The 15412-nt window shown below is 35.9% G+C and overlaps 1 protein-coding gene across 8 annotated transcripts in view; it reads right to left on the bottom strand.

Moving 5' to 3' along the window:
• syt1a (synaptotagmin Ia) overlaps positions 1-15412 on the bottom strand; it is a 325144-nt gene that overhangs the window by 131130 nt on the left and 178602 nt on the right. For all 8 annotated transcript variants that reach the window (XM_087246495.2, XM_087246494.2, XM_087246498.2 and 5 more), the window contains 1 exon segment: positions 11566-11648. The gene's annotated coding sequence lies outside the window, so the exon portion shown is untranslated.

The following is a 15412-nucleotide window of genomic DNA, read 5'->3' as shown; positions in this document are numbered from 1 at the left end:
GGTTGATTGGTAGGTCATGATGGGTTAGGGCCGATGGAGGGAATTTGGCCAGGACACCAGGGTTACACCTCTACTCTTTATGAGAAGTGTCATGGGATTTTTAATGACCACAGAGAGTCAAGACCTCGGTTTACCCTCTCATCCGAAAGACGGCACCCACTGACAGTATAGTGTCCCCTTCACTATACTGGGGCATTAGGCTCTTGTCAGGAGTTGTGTGCCCCCTGCTGGCCTCACTAACACCACCTCCAACAGCAAGCTAGTTTTCCCATGTGGTCTCCCATCCAGGTACTGACCAGGCTCAGGCCGGCTTAGCTTCAGTGAGTAACCGGTCTTGTGAAATGGCTGTGGCTACATTATTAATTATATTAAAAAGTAGCCAAGACAATTGGTGCAGTTCTCCAAGCTATACAGTTGATTTTACTCATTGAATGGACCAAATTTTGTGACGAGTGCTCACTTCCCTGATAATTATCTCTATGTACAAGAGTCAAATTTTACAGGAAAGCAATCAGTATAAATAAATAAAAGCTGAGTCAACATTGACAGCCAAAGCAACATTGATCACAATTAATGCTGTGACAGTTCAATATCATTGAACAAGCACAGTTCACTACAATGCCCAGATCATCCGGTTAGTGAATCATTTCACACTGGCTTTGGGTAAACATAATCAATGATTAATTTATGGTTAATTCAAAAGAATCATCTGTTCTCGATGAATCAGACGATGAACTTGCATACATAAATAGTAACCCCGCTTGCTTTTTGAGCTTTGTCGAGTGAGTTCTATAAAGCCTATGATTGGCCATTGGGTTCACATGCCCAACAGAAAGGGCTGTGATTGGCTGTAACGGTCAGTGGTGTTCACAGAGCAGAGACACAGACAACTGATCCATAATGGACACAGTGGAGAAAACTCAGGTCAAAGATCCACAGTGTGTGTGTGTGAGAGAGAAAAGCAGAGATGGAGCTTTTTAGTTTTTATTTCCTCCCTACCTGCCGAGTCCTACTGTACTTCAGGGTCAGACTGAAAGACTGTACCAGCAAACTCACAAGCAGTGATTTTTCTATACTTTCTGCTTTTTAAGTAATTTTAGTGAGTCACGTCCCTCGTCATAGTAAGCTACCACAACATAGTGTATATGATATAAATTATGTCCGTACATTATAAGTGGTTATGCTCTATTACTGAACTCATATCAAATCGTCCACATTCCGGCACATCAAAGAAACAATTCATTTTGACAACCTTAGTTGATGATGAGCACTACTACACGTTGCTTCAGACCACACACAGTTAACTGAATAGAAATGACTTTAAAATTTAAATTTATCAATCAGATAATCTAAAATATTATTCAAAATCAATTGGAACTAGCTTATCATCTATATAAATTGTAACCATAACGTAATTAATACGGTTACAAATAATTTGTATGTGTGTGTTTGTGTGTGTGTGTGTGTGTGTGTGTGTGTGTACAGACTTTACATGTATTTTACTACTCCTCCAGGTAGAGTATATATAATATGTGGTAATGTGGTAAAATGAATCATTCAGAACTAATTTCCTTAATGGAAAACACAATATAGGATTATAAAAGTACTAATAAACTTGCCCACAAGTCTGAGGCCAATATACAATTTCAGTTGTTTTCCCACTTATATTCTTCCTCTTGGCTAAAGCTCTCACCAACTGGTGCCATTTGACATCAATGAAAAGTCTGGCTTTTGAAATGAACAACTTCCATACATCTTCACAGTAACTTCCACAATAAAGCAGCCTTTCCAAAGCAGTGAACTAAGTGTTGGAATGAACTCACCTTTGCTCTCTTTGCCAGGCGATACTATTAAAATGCACGTCACATCCCTAATTACCTGTCATTCTGAGAAGATGAGACCAACCAGGTTAAACTCCACTTCTATATGTTTAATTCATCATAGCACATATTGGTTTTCCTCTTTCCAAGAGGCTTTTGTTCAAGAAAAGAAAAATAGTGTCCTATAGCACACACAAGAGCGCAGCAGGTGATGCATGTGTGAGAGAACATAGTATTTTAGCACTCCCCAGGATCCAGTATTAAGTAAACTAATGACCCAACAACACAGTCAGGCCTTGGTAATACATCATGATGCCTAAACGAATTGCCCTGTCCCACAGCAACGGGACATCAATAGATTCCTTGTAAAACACAGCAGTGGTGTGCGGAAACCTTCATAATGGGAAAACGTGCTTAAACATGTAAGTGGGTCATTGCAGAAAGAATCAATAACACTTCTTTTTGTTGAAGTCCCCATGAAATCCAAATTGACCCCATTTACTTTTGCGATATACATAGCAGGTCAATGAGAACGCTCAGCAAGAATAATAAAAAAAAAAATGCAGGTATAATTTTCACATAAAATACATCTGTCCAAACTAATGAATTACAATTTGCAAATGCGCTGAATCAAATGTATATTTCTGTAGGTTGTGCTTATTTTATTTTTAAGAAATATCCCTGGTGATTGACTTAGTGGTATATCAGGGTATAGCCCTGAAGGCAAATTCAATTTATTATACTAAGAAATGATTAGGCTCCTTTACCTATGTCATCACAACAGAGAAAATCTAAATAATTTTTTTTAAATTTGGGATATTGTAATGTTAAAAAACTCATAAAAAGTGAGTTTCGGAACAAAATTATATATATTTGGCTTAATTATATAGAGAATTACTCTATTTGGAGTGACTTTGTGTCTAATAATTCTGCAGATCAAGGTAAATATTGCATTGTACACTACAGGTCATAAATTCTGGAATCATTCTTTTAAAATAGTTCTAAAGTCTCTTTTGCTCACCAAACTTGCATGCACTGATCCAAAGTACAACAAATAATAAATAAAATAGATAACGTTGGAAACAGCATATTATATTTTTTCAGCTTTCTCTGATGAATAGAAAATATAATTTCTTGTGGCATTATCATGTTTTGTGACCCGTCTATAACATCACTTTTGATTAATTTAAAGCGTCCTTTAAACATCTTTGTATGGTGTTGAATGCACAATTCTCTGTTCTCTTCATAACAACATGTATAGCCTACTCATGCTGCAAGCTCATAATAAAAATGTGAACTGAAAACTAAAGTTATTGAATGTTTTGTTATTATTTAATGCCCCGTTTCCATTGAGTGGTATAGTACAATATAGTACGGGTCGGTATGGGTCACCTTTATCGGGCTTGCTTTTGTAATGCCAAATGAGTACCAAAGGTGAGCGTGGTGTACGACAAAAAGTTTCCGTTGACGTCATTCTCTTTTAAGGAAATAAAAAGCTAGTAAAGCTGTAGAGGTCGTTCACATATTATATGAAAAGCACTTACATTCACTTACAGAAATTAATGAAAAAGTACACACAGCAAACCTTTAGTCCTTATTTGGGTTCAAAAACAACACACAACATATAACCCACAGTAACCTGTCATCTGTATCTTCAATCTTCACCAGCACATTTAACCTCTTGTTAGAAAATAATTCTTTCATTCCCGAGTTCATAATAGTCCAAAAGGTGATGATAATATTTAAACATGGCAGTTTGTTCATGTTTGCTGAAAAAACCATTTGTTCCTTTGTTTTTTCTGGCTTCTCCTTTGCCTCTCTGCCTCTCTGTTGTCAGTTTCTGAAAGGATCGGATGTCAGAAGCAATGCAATTATCACGCGCACGTTGTCATTATCATCAGCTCAAAAAGTTCGTTATTTATAGACACGCGGCGAGCTCTCTGGAGAAAGTTAAACCGCTCACACTTTTGAAGGTGTTGTAAACAACTATGGTGTACAACGTAAATTCTGCTATTCTAAATTCTAGCTTTGTGGCTGTTCATCAAGACAACGATAAGGTTTGTTTAAGCTCAGGTCGACCAGGGCTCATTCTTATATGTATATATTATTACAGTGTAATGTCTCAGCTGTGCATTTAAAAATGATGCTTTCTTTGTTTTCATTCTCCTGCTTGTTTACGAGCTAGTGATGTATCTCTGTACACCAATAGCATTTAGCTGCATGTCTTGCTCCGCTTTTTGGTACTTTTTTGTTGTACTAGGTACTCTTTCGAAATGGTACCCAAAAAGTGGTATGGTACGATTCACTTTTTGGTAGCTTTTGACAGTGGAAACTGCGTATTGTACCGTAACGTGCCACAAAGTGGAAACGGGACATAAAATATATGAAACAAAAAGTAGTACAGGTAATATTAGATTGACATTTTTACAAACCTGTCCATCACAATGAGAAAGTCTAACGCAACCACTGGAATACAAAATACTTATCTTGCTGTGAATAAGCATTTATAGTAAATGATTCATAAATTCATGTTAGGTTGGGAATGTTTCATGTTGATTTACTGCATTTACTATAATATTACCCCATTTTAACTAAATTATAAGAATTTTGTTTTTAAATTAAAAGAGGTGCTTAAGATATTGTATAGATGTAGTCTGTTTAAAAGATATATGTGAAGGGATTTTTCACCTAAACTGCAAAGACAGCTGTTTATTATAGAGTGTGAGATTCACATGTATAGCTGATGGAGAGTTCAGAGGTGTTTGTGAGACTGCTGCTGCCTCTAAGGCAGATGGGTTTTGGGGTTGAGGGATGACAGATGAATTGTGCCAACATCCTGTGCTGAAAGTTAGAAAGGCGTTCTGCCTGCCCCAGTTATGCCATAACCAAAAACAATACGATGTGCTTTGGGTAGCAGATACAGCTCAGCTGGGTAACTACAGGCGTGTATCTGATGAGAGTGTCGAAAGCCCCGACTCAAACAAAAACCTTTCCTGCTCTCAAATGAGTTCTTTGACATTAGTGTGCACTATGGGTGGTAGATTGTGCTAGTTTTGATAAGATAATGTAAGCCACGTAATTCTAGCACAATCATGGCACTATTGTAGCTCTTGTGCCTGTCCCCTTGGAGATGTCCTTGACGATAGCTTTCAACCATTAGAAGTGCATACTTCCACTGGGCTAATTTGTTTTTACACAAAATAAAGGCAAAAACTCAATGAAGCCACTTTTTATTTATTTATAAAATATTCTTTATATTTAAATGTTGAACTCTATGTGGCTTTGGGCTATAACAGGGGTGGCCAACCCTGTTTCTGGAGAGCCACCTTCCTGCAGATTTCAGCTGCAACCCATATCAAACATACCTGCCTGTAATTTTCATGTGGTGTTCAGATTAATTAGTTCAGGTGTGTTTGATATGGGTAGCAACTGAAATCTGCAGGAAGGTGGCTCTCCAGGAACAGGGCTGGCCACCCCTGGGCTATAGGCTTAACTGAAGATTATTTCGCTGAGCATTTTGTCAGGAAAAGCCAGCATGTTCTTTCATATTGGACAGCATTTACTACACTGAGCCATAGCACGCTGACAAGCTATGCAAAAATCTGTTTCAAAACCGAAATTAATCTAACAATAATGACACCAACAAAGTCCTAAGAAAATGACAGCTGTTGTGTAGCTTCTCTATTTTGTAGGTGTGTGTGAAGCATTGCAATTCTTTCTCTGACGATTTTCAATCTATTCTCAAAAACTCAGAATCTATCAGGAATAAATCAATTACAAAAAAATACATTAAATTTGTAACAACTAATGTTTCATTAAAAAAAAAATAAAATAAAAAAATAAAAAAAATAAAATATATATATATATATATATATATATATATACATACATATATACATATATATATATATATACATATATATATATATATATATATATATATATATATATATATATATATATATATACATATATATATACATATATATATATATATATACATATATATATATATATATATATATATATATATATATATATATATATATATTTATGTGTGTGTGTGTGTGTGTGTGTGTGTGTGTGTGTGTGTGTGTGTGTGTGTGTGTGTGTGTGTGTGTGTGTGTGTGTGTATCACTTCTGTATAGCATTTTTGCTTAATGTCATTTCTGGTAAAAAAAACACCACCACCAAAATCTTCAATGAAAAAAATCTTACTCAATTGATCACAATTAATCAATCACAGTTGTAGATTAATTGATTTACAAAACAATGGATAGCAGGAGCTCTAATATGCAGTACCTATATATTGTGTGTCCAGACTATTTTTGGACAAACGACCTAGAGAATCTTGTCAAATTGCTTATGTGACACCTAAAAATACAGAAATTTTCTCTCTAGGCACATGTCCAGAACTAAACAGTGATTAAAAGCGTGTGAGTGTGCTTTGTTTGTATGTATGTCATGTAAAGTAGTGCATTCTCCATGGTAAATCGAAATTATATTTGCAAATAACAAACAGAAATGCATAAACCACCAACAATTTTGCAAGGAACATGAGGAGTATTAAAAATTTTAATTATTTCAACTTGTTTATGAAAAATTAATTCTTAGAAAAATTATTAGAATCTTGCACACACCTGATTTGATAACATTGGAGAGTTAGACCGAAGTGTTGGACAACACTGGAATACATAATACAGAATATTACCCATACGAATATGATCTGAAAATTGGAGATGAATGACTTCCGGTCTGCTGCTTGTCATGAGTACCCATTTCAGGCAGAATCGGGCACAATTTGCAGATGTGACTGCAACTGCATCTGATGTGCACACCGAGACCAACATTATTTTACATTCTTTCTTCAAAACCACAAGCATGGCAAAGTTGTACAATATGTGTTATGCCCACTCCATTTGAATCCCATCCAAATAAATGAAATTTGGTATGCAAAAGCGCTGTTCTAGCTCTGTATCCGGTCCACGTTTTTAATTTTAATCTCGTTTGCGCACTTGTATATCAGTATATACAATATGTATGTGCACCCCTGAATTTATTGCATTGCCCACTGTAAATAGCTTTGAAATAGAATAACTTGCACAGATGTCCCTTTTAACCAAGCATTTCTGTTGGTCAGCACAGCAAATCTGCATTGCCAACTGAAAAAATAAATGCATAAAAATGTATTTTGCTGAGTAACTGTAACCACCCTGACTGCTAAGCTAATGCTACACTGCTACCAACACGAGTTCAGGTATATAGTTCAGAATATTAAAGCAGAGTAAACAATAAGTGTGAGAACAACTAAGAGCTCTGGTTTTTAACCTCTCTGGCTTTAATAGTCAATACTGAATTTTGTTGTTGTTCGAGACTGTGCAGAAGACCCTGCAGGGACAAATGTGGCAGCGTGAGAGTTCCCTGCCTGGTTGAAGCATCCACCGTTCTCCTTCAAGCCCACGCTCTGCCACTTTGGATATGTCATGACCAATAAGGATGAAAAATTGGACCGTTCGCACCAATCCAGCACTAAGATCACGGTCTCAGTCCCTTCGTACTTGCCCAGAGGTGCAGAGCCCCTTGCGCTCAAAACAAAATGGCATTTTAACAAGGTCTGAATCAAACACAATGCCTTCCCAAATGACTACTCAGCGTCCTTTACCAAGCCAGCAGAACAAAAGATGCTTAGTTTAGCAAAAGTACTTTGTACTTACTAATCTCATCCAGAGCCTTTACCTACAGTAGTTAGCTTATGCAGTGATAAATAATTATTTGCGCAAGTAAACGTTTTAATGGGTGCAAGAGCGGGTTTTTAATTCTTTTGATCTTCTCAGTCTGATCTTACAGAGTCTCACCGTGTCCTTGCTGAGTGTGTGGGCATTTCCACCTATTCAAATCCGAACTTTGAAGGACAACTTATTGTGTGCTGAAATTCATTGGAAAGTACAGAGCTCACAACAGGCTTTTTATTTATTCTTCATCAACACAAAGAGTTTACGGTTTTAACCTTTTTTATGCTGAAGGGTAAAATGCAGCTTAATGTTGATCTCCCCCTCCCCTGGAGGACTTTTAATATTTTCTCAACGGCTTGACTATCCATATTTCAATAAGACGCGTTTGTGTCTTTTCCATCCAGAGAGCCAAATCAATATCGCATTAGTCAAACTCTTTAACCCATGAAGGGGAAACGGATAGCCGAGTCTGGCACCTCCCACATGAGAGCAAACAAGCTGCCTAGAAATTGGGTTGCAGCCTCTGCATTTGACATATTGAATGACAATGACAGATTGACAGAGGCAGAGCACACTGTTTTTATATTATGCGGCGCAGGTATCGATTCTCTCAGTGACTCGAAATGAGATATTTGAAACAAGTAGGAGCTCTTGGTGTGTCCTCTGCTAAAAAGACTAGTCACCAGGATGTGTTTAGAGAACGAGGCTTCACTGTAGGCATGGGACGATAACCGTTTTCAAGGTATACTGCAGTTTGAAAAAGTCAAGATTTTAAAACCGTCAATTTTCTGCTACACCATTCCTAAGGTTTGAGTAAGATTTTTTATTTACTTTTTACATTTTTTTAGGACAGCAGTATCCAGCAAAAAAGATCTCCAAAGAAGCCGTTTTAAATTGTAAAAATATACAGTGTTTTTGAAACAAATGAAGACAGCAGAAGTCAATAATTCAATAGAATTATTTAGCCTGACATGTTTACTGCTTCAAAATATTTTAAATGTTTATCAAATTAAAATATATTGTCTACAAATGGGAAAATTGTTTTGTTTTTTACCTAGACATTTAAAAAGATAATATTTTATATTTCAATACCATGATATTGTGATATTTTTATCCAAGGTCATCATACCGTCAAAGTCTTATACCGGCCCAAGCCTACGTGACTGTACCATAACCACCAAGAATACCTCATGCAAATATGTTCTGCCATTCAAGAGAATGGCTAGCCTTGACCTCCAGATTTTACATAATAAATGTGAAACTGTGAAGTAGGATTGCACAATATATATTGTTTCAGCAAAAGTCTGGAATAATATAACATGACCTACACTAATAATGTGAAGGATTTGTGAAAGGTCTGTGAATTTCAAATGAATTTAAACCGTTTGGGTGTAACAAATTACAAAGTTTACAATTTTAACAAAGGTTAATTGTGTTTAACTGTTATCCACCAACAAAGCTGTCTATTTCATTTATATCTTTATCTATTGTTGTCATTGTGCTTTTATTTATTTTGTGTATTTTATGCAGATGAACTCACCTATATAATCGTAAATGAAAGTACATTTTTTATTTCAAACTTTCAAATAGAGAGTTTATGGTTTGTTTGCTTATTTAATCATTTATATTTCTGCATTTAAAATAAAACACTAATAAGTAACTGTAAAGGCTTATAAATATATAAATAAAAATGAATTAAACTGAATTAATTCAAATGTATTGGTCAAATCGTAGATGGAAAAGATGCATCTGCAGTATTTTACTGATGAGAAGACGGGTTGAGTTGGAAAGGTCATTCCACCAGCATTTAACAGTCAAGGTAAAAGTCTGTACAAATCATTAAAATATGGCCAAGAGTTTAGCTCTTAAGTGGCTATTTACTATGCTTTGAATGTTTTATATTTTGTTACAAATATACATTGTCACCCTGCAACTGTATTGCAGCATCTGAAATGTCCCATACACTAATTTTAACTGTCCAAAATGGGCAAAAAATGTTGTTTTTACTCTCTGATAGTCAAAACATTTTAAAAAATGTGTGTATGTGTAATGATGACTTCAAATAGCCAGGAAAAAAACTGCTGTGTTCAAGGCAGAAGTAAAGAGTTTTGCATTCTATTACACTGAGGTGACTTTATTGAGTTTTATGGAATTTTCGAGTGCACATATGTGGACATCATTTTCCTCTAAACGTACATCATATCAAAAGATGATACTTAGGTTTTATTCTAATTAGCTTCCAATAAGCCCAAATAGCAAAGAGCTTAAGGGCTTAATAAAAATACAAAAAAAAATAAAAACAGCTAAGGCCTTAAGAGGCTAATGGAAGTACTGTATTTTAACTGGTTTGCCAACTGGTTATGGCAAAAGACAGTTTGTCAGAATTTTGAAGGTATCCCTAAAGATCCTACGCTGCTAATTTGCCTCTTCACACACAAACACACAAAAAGAACAGACGCCCATACAGTAGTTTGATGATTTTGTCGTGTTTGGTTCTCCAGAACTGCTTGTTGGAATTAAAGTGGGAGATATTCTCCAAACAGATGTTACAAGTTTGTCTTTTTGGCTAAACATTGGTGACAATGGACATTTATCAAATTGACTAAACTTCTTTTTCCTGCTGGCAGTGAAAGGATCTTCAAATAGTCTATTATTTTTGTCATACAGATAGAAGTGAGACACTTTTCAAAACTATAGAGAGTCTTTTTATTTGTCGCTACTCATAATTGAAACAAAACCACTTGCTTTTAAAGAATATAGGAACAAATGGTTTGCACTGTCATCTCAGTCTGCAATATATTCATGTAGAAATGCATCACCAATAAAAGGTTTGGATCTTAAAACAAAGTCTACATGCAGTACTGATTTCCTATGTGTTTTGCTAATAGATAATTTAGGAGATTGATGCACTGTTGCTGTAAAAGTTTTGAGATGTTCATAAACGAATAATGAACTGCTTGCATACCGACCTGTCGTAGACCCCTGAACATGGTGCGACATAAAACAACCTACAGTATATGTCATATGGCCCCATGGGCAGTGCTTAACCATTCAAAGAAGCCCTAAACCTTTAGAGTTCAGTCTAAGGTCTAACTGCATTAGACTATGTTAAATCTTCCAGCAAGCAATGTCTTTCATATACGCTAAGATGCAAGTCTTCATCATATGACATCAGACCAGAATGAGAGTTTCAGTTTCACGATAAGCCATATTTTTGGATCACAGATAAGACAGAGAAGAGAAGTGGTTCAAGAAGCAAGCCTTAAGGAAAGTCATTAGCATGTTAAACTTTATGTACTGGACAAAGGATCTACCTAAGCAGTAAGGATCCAACCACAAGTGGCAGTTCCTGAAATGCACCTTGTAATGAGGGTTGAGAAGATCTGGTGTCAAAAGCAGCAGATAGATCCATTTGAATGCATACAGCTTTGGAAAAGAATTAAGATCTGTAATTTATAGTAATGCGTTACTACTGATGACATTTCCTTCTTTTTTCAGAACTATGAACGGACGAAATGCTAAAAAAAATGTCTATTTGAGCTTTGAATGATGCTTTTTATTGAGGATATTTTATTGTATGTTGTCTTAAACCATAACACTTGGTTAGAAAGCTGTAAAAATTCATTATAGTCTTACGTTTACTTTTTAGCAGGATGTGTTTGAGTGATTGTATGCTGTCTGTGTTGGGCTGTTCCTGTACACAAACGTTTGCGTTGTACTTTGGCATGCGGAATGTATTTGTGTGAATTAGCAGTGTGTGTGGCATGTCTAGTGTGTATGGTTTGTTTAGATGCTGTGTGTTTGCACGCATGTGTGCGCTTGCTATGGTTGGCTGGGTGCAGGTGATAAAGGCTGAGTGGACAGATAGGGGATGAAAGCCGTGCAGGTGTTTGGCTATGAATGGACAGGGAACCTCTCCAGCCCCCTGGCATTTCTAATGAAACCAAACGGATGCATGCGTGTCTGAGTGTGTGTGTACGTCTGGTCTTTGAAGCCACAGGACAAAGACTAACCTTTAACTCAAGGTAGCTTGCTGCTGAAGCTGGCCTCAGACTCTTTCTCTCACTGAAGTCACAGGGAGCAGCGTTCTTCTGATCTGAAAGCGAAATAGCAGAGGTCAATAAACACTAATAGAAAATATTATTCCACTTATAGATAAAGAAAGTCCCGGCTGTTACATTTAATACAAAAAACAAAAAGTTAGTTAACAGGGTTATCATTGCCAGGAGAAATCAGAATGACTTAAACAGCCAGCTACAATTTAATTGAGATTTAAATGTTAACAAAAAGTTTTAAGACTTAGTTAAATTGTTTTGACACAACATGACTTAGGACCGCCTTAAACTATTCAACATAATGTGCAGAAACAGCCATGAGGAAACCAAAAGGTGTTCTTGTGGCGCAATCAATAGACTCAAATGCAAGCATTAAGAAATAACCCATAAAGCCAGTGTCATTTCCTCCTGTTGATTTTCCAATCAGCTGGGTAATCTCACTCTCTCAGTGGGGAAGACGAGTTTGGTATTGACAGGTTGGTTTCACAGCTGACAGCCTGTATGTTCATTTGCGGGCTAATGCAAATGCGTAGAATCAGAATGAAGAGCAGTCTGAGATCTTCGCACCACAGGTGTTCTCTGTCACTTATGCATAAACTAACAACGTTGCCCACAGAGCAGGTCAACAAGCATGTGGAGTAAAACCTTCAAGAAAAGTCCTGGAAAAGGTCTCCCAAAGATTGCATCAGGTCATTATTTACTAACTTTATTCAATCCAATGCTGATGAAGCAGTGGGAGATGAATGTTATGCATACAGTAGAGAGAATAGCCAAACTATTGTCATTCTTTGCAAGAACTGCTTACACATACCAAAACACCTTGTCTAATATTTAGCACAGTTATATTATGCGATGACAGATTAAAAGACTCTGATTGTAAAACTTTATATTTTGCCACTATCTTTAAAACTTCAAGGTTTTACCCATTTATTAGCAAGACATTTTAAAGAGTCCCCAGTGTGCATTTCAAAAGGTCATATTTTGATTTTTGGGGGTCTCCAACAACAGGCTGATTTGCATGCAAGGTCAAAAAACACTTTCACTGTCTTATAATATGCATTTAATTTTACCTTATTATCACAACAGCTCCTATATGATTTGTTTAGCGCTTTATTTGTTCCTAAACCTCTCCTTTGCATGAGGTTAATCTGCGATGATTGGTTCGATGACCCTGTCTGTTGTGATTGGTAGACTGCGTTTAGAGCGAGGAGTAGTCAGAGCACAGATTGTGTGTGAGCCTAATGCAGGAATGGATTAAAGCAATGCAGTTGAACACCAGCATATTACTCAATGCTTAACCACAACCCCAAGTAATAACACCGACAAACATTCAGTATTTATTCACACAGTGGCAAAAGTTACTATTTTGTTACAAAACTATTTTGAAAATTCACCGCATCATGCATGTGATGAACAGACATATTCCCCACAGTCGCATGTTTGGCCATCTCTCAGTGGTAGTAATCTTTGCATCATGATCAATCCTATGATCCCTCGCACTCTGCTAGTGTCTGAAGGGAAATCTGGTAGTAATCTGGATCTGGTATAGTTCATATTTGGAGTTGTTTTAAGTTGACATCCACAAGAACAGGCTAAAAACACGGATAAACTAATTATTTTATTTTATATGCCATTTAAACTAATTATTTTAAAAATCTATATTTTTAAACAAGGTGCATTTTCAAATGTAACCATCAGCTGGATGGTTTCATTCACTCAGAGCTATGTTTCTGTGAACCCATAGGGACTTTTTAATCTTCTAAATTTAATAAACTTTAGCCCATAAACTTGACTTTTTTTCTGAGAGGCTATTTCAAGTTTGAAAGCAGAGATTTTACTTGCATTTAATATGCTCTTTATGTACTGTACATAAAATCACTTTTTTTGAATGTAATTTGATGTGAACACCAAAATGTCTTTAACCCATATATTAGGGAAATGGACATATTCAGACACATAAATTGAAACTCTTTTTTTTTGCAGTTATAAAATGTAATTTGTGCTGTGGAGTTTACCCAGAAAGTAATTTTCTCTTATGGTATATGTAAAAATTATTTTACTTTGGAGTCACATAACTTGGCAACCTAATAATCTGACAAAACAATTTGTTTATGATTCATTTGCAGCAGATCTTTAGTGACAAGAAAATTATGATTAAAAAAATATTATAGTGAATAATAGATAAAAAAAGAGCAATGAAGAATACATTTGGGTTTAATAGATGCCATTCCATAGGAAAATTAGCATTAATACTGCACTTATAGACATTATCATGGTTTTTTTTTGTGCTTTAAGTTGTGTACAGTAGTTCTTTGCACTTCTGAGAGCAACCATAACAATGACCAAATGTTCATTGTTTGATGAACTTTCCTTAAACCAACACGTACCTTCATAATTATCCAGAAAGAAAATAGAAAACATCTCAGTAGAAAATCTTTTCTAAGAGCACTTGTTTGGCAACAGCTATTTGAATGCTAGGACGAATTGTGCTATTAAGCAGGCAGCATGTGGTCGCCAAGCCGAGCAGATTGTTGAGGTGTATTTAAAGTAATCAAAAGGACAAGCTCACACAGACTAGATCATTTTGTCTTTCTTTAATGCGAAAATGAAAAAGTGATTTGTCTTTGTCAGAGCCCAGTTATTGATAACATGGCGAGCACAAAGCAGCAATAGCTATGAGAAAGAAAAAGCCATGGAGGGAGGCAGAACAAAACCAGTTTCTCATCCATATCCTCGCTCTCCTCTGAGGCTCTTTATCCAGGCTTTGATGCACAGATTAAAAGCTATTACTTTAGACTGGCAGGTGCAGGAAAGCAATGCAAGGATAGACAATCACATATGGAAAAACGGAAACCAAAGCCTTTTTATCAGTCAAATAAAGAATAGCTAGTTGGTACAGGGACAAAACAGCCAAGGTCTACTGTATTATTTCCATTGTATCAAAATAAACAGGGGAATTCATGAAGAATCAAGTGCACCCGCTATTAATGTTTATTTACATACACACACTGTCTGCATTGTTTAAGTGATGATTTACTAAAGAAATAATAAAAATCAAGTAACAGCAAAAAAAGAATGGCCACAAAATCAATCCATCAGGTGTTTTTTCAGAACTAGGTTGTGACAGATGCAGCACGATTAGCATGATTTGGCATATTCTACAGAAGCTCTACAGAATAACTGCTGCATGATTCACTTGATTCAGACCAAAAACAACAATGCATGTTTACCATTTAAATAAATTGTTATAATAAATACACTACTATTCAAAAGTGGGTAAAATTAACTTTAAAAATGCCTTTAGTTTGTTTTGTTTGTTTCTTATGCTCACCAAAACATTTATTTAACCACAACATCAAATTATAATATAATATAATTATATTATTGTATATATTTATATATAATTGATTTCTATTTTCATATTTTTCAAAATTCATATGTACAAATTTAAATTTAAGCACAAAAAACGTTTTTATCAACTGATAAGAAACTCATTTGTAAAAGAATATCAGATTTTTTAGAAAACAGAAGACAAGTAAAGCCAAAGGCACAGAGTGTCTCCATGGTCTGTCTAAAAGCCTGTGCTGTCCAGCTTTATTCCATCTTCGCCCTAATATTCGACAGATCACTGAAAGTTTGCAAAGTCCCTGTCTGCTTCAAACATCCCACCATCATCCCTGTACCCAAGAAACCATAAATCACAGGACTAAACGACCACACACCAGTTGCTTTAACATCTGTGGTCATACAGTCATTTGAAAAACTGATGCCGCTACACCTGATGGACATTACTGGACCCCTAACA

The sequence above is a fragment of the Danio rerio genome, chromosome 4 (genome assembly GCF_052040795.2).
Source record: "Danio rerio strain M-AB ecotype USA chromosome 4, GRCz13ab, whole genome shotgun sequence".
Classification (NCBI taxonomy): Eukaryota; Metazoa; Chordata; class Actinopteri; order Cypriniformes; family Danionidae; genus Danio; species Danio rerio.
Note: the sequence above shows the minus strand (reverse complement) of the source record. Positions and strands in the feature narration are given on the sequence as shown.